At 48.6% G+C, this 1624-nt stretch overlaps 1 non-coding gene across 1 annotated transcript; it reads left to right on the plus strand.

Moving 5' to 3' along the window:
• Positions 1-415: 415 nt before the first annotated feature.
• Positions 416-489, plus strand: TRNAT-AGU (transfer RNA threonine (anticodon AGU)). The gene has a single exon. It is a non-coding gene; the product is annotated as a tRNA-Thr (tRNA).
• Positions 490-1624: the final 1135 nt, after the last annotated feature.

Consider the following 1624-nt stretch of genomic DNA (forward strand, 5'->3'; position numbering starts at 1 on the left):
AGCACCATGTGGTTGGCATTGCTCTTCCATGTATACAGATGAGGAAACTGAGGTTCAGAGAGGTTGAGGAACTGGACCAGCTAACACAGAGTAAGGTGCTAGGGATGGGACTGATTTAGTCACCACTTTCCAGTCACAGAGGGTGTCCCTCTTTGGTATTTTAAATCTAATTATCCAGTTAAGGGGACTGGTAAAAGGAGCTCAGGGAATTTTTGTTTGGTCTTTTGCCACCTCAATCTCCAGGGAGCCCTTGGCCAGATCCTACTTTCTGTGGAAAAGAACCTGATTCCACCCTGGGGCTGGAATCCTCTCTGTTGGGGCTGTGTCGGGTCCTCAGTGTCTTGAAGGAAGAGGAGGACTTGGTGTGGAGTCTTGAGTTCTTTCCACTCCACTTGAACGGGATGGGGGTTGGGGGGGAGGATATAGCTCAAGTGGTAGAGCGCATGCTTAGTATGCATGAGGTCCTGGGTTCAATCCCCAGTACCTCCTCAAAGAATAAACAAATGAAAAAAACCTAATTACCTCCCCCACCAAAAAAAAAGAACAACACTCTACTTGAATGGGAAATGAGATCCTTAAAAAAAAATTATCTGGTCCTGGATTCCTAAGGCTGAATAGCCCCCTTCATTTCAAGACCCTGGATTGTAATCTCAGAGCCAATGAGGTGGATGGGGGTGAGGGGAGGACGGTTGTGTTTGCCTCTGGGTATCATCAGTGTAGAACAGTTAGTGTCTTCCCGGGTCTGTTGTATGCCCTGTACTTTGGCAGGTGCTGTATCTGGGCTTTCTCATTTGATGAAAAGTTGGTTCCCAGAGAGGTTAGACACCTAGGTAATGGTGGAGCTGGGGTTTGCATACTTCTCCCCAGGTTCCCCGTGTCTGTGGAAGAGGAAGTCATCCAGGCACCCCTGAAACAGGGTGGCAGTACTTTTCTTCAGTCAGTGCGGAAAGCCAAGAGGGTCCTTGATGCTGTTGGAGTTTAGAGAGAAGTGCAGTGGCCTTTGGCTCCTTTGTGCTGCAGCTGTCTGCAGTTCCTCAACACTGAGCACATTTGTTGATGGATTTCCAGAGCGGCTGCGGTATCTCCACCTGTCCTTTTCGCTTTTATAGATTGCCAGTCACTGGGGCATCCGGGTTGGGAGCACTTGGGAGGGAGAGCCATCTGCTTAATTGTTTCCAGTCCTCAGATGTGGAGCACAGGGTACCAACATGCTGAATCGTTGGTCTGAGCGGGCTGGCTGGAGGCAGAGCGAGATGCCGGGAGGCAGGGCCCCCAGCCTCCACTACTACACAGTTGTGGGGCAGCAGGAACCAGAGGGCAGGTCGTCTGATGTCTCTCGGCTTCAGTTTCCTAGCCTGGGAAGAATTCCGGCCTATGCGTTCTCTGATGGCCCTTCTAGTCATCAAGGTCAGAAGAATAGCTTCTGTTTATTTGTTCAGTTAGTATTTATGAAATGCCCCCTGTACGCCAGGCACGTCTGTTATAGGTGCTGGAGATCCAGCAGTCAACAAAGCAGAAGCTCTGCCTTCTTGGAGTTTATCTTTTAGGTGAAGGGAATTGAAAAAAAAAAAAAAATATATATATATATATATATATGACCCTTTATGCAGGGATTAGGAGCATT

This window comes from Camelus dromedarius, chromosome 3 (assembly GCF_036321535.1).
Source record: "Camelus dromedarius isolate mCamDro1 chromosome 3, mCamDro1.pat, whole genome shotgun sequence".
Taxonomy (NCBI): domain Eukaryota; kingdom Metazoa; phylum Chordata; class Mammalia; order Artiodactyla; family Camelidae; genus Camelus; species Camelus dromedarius.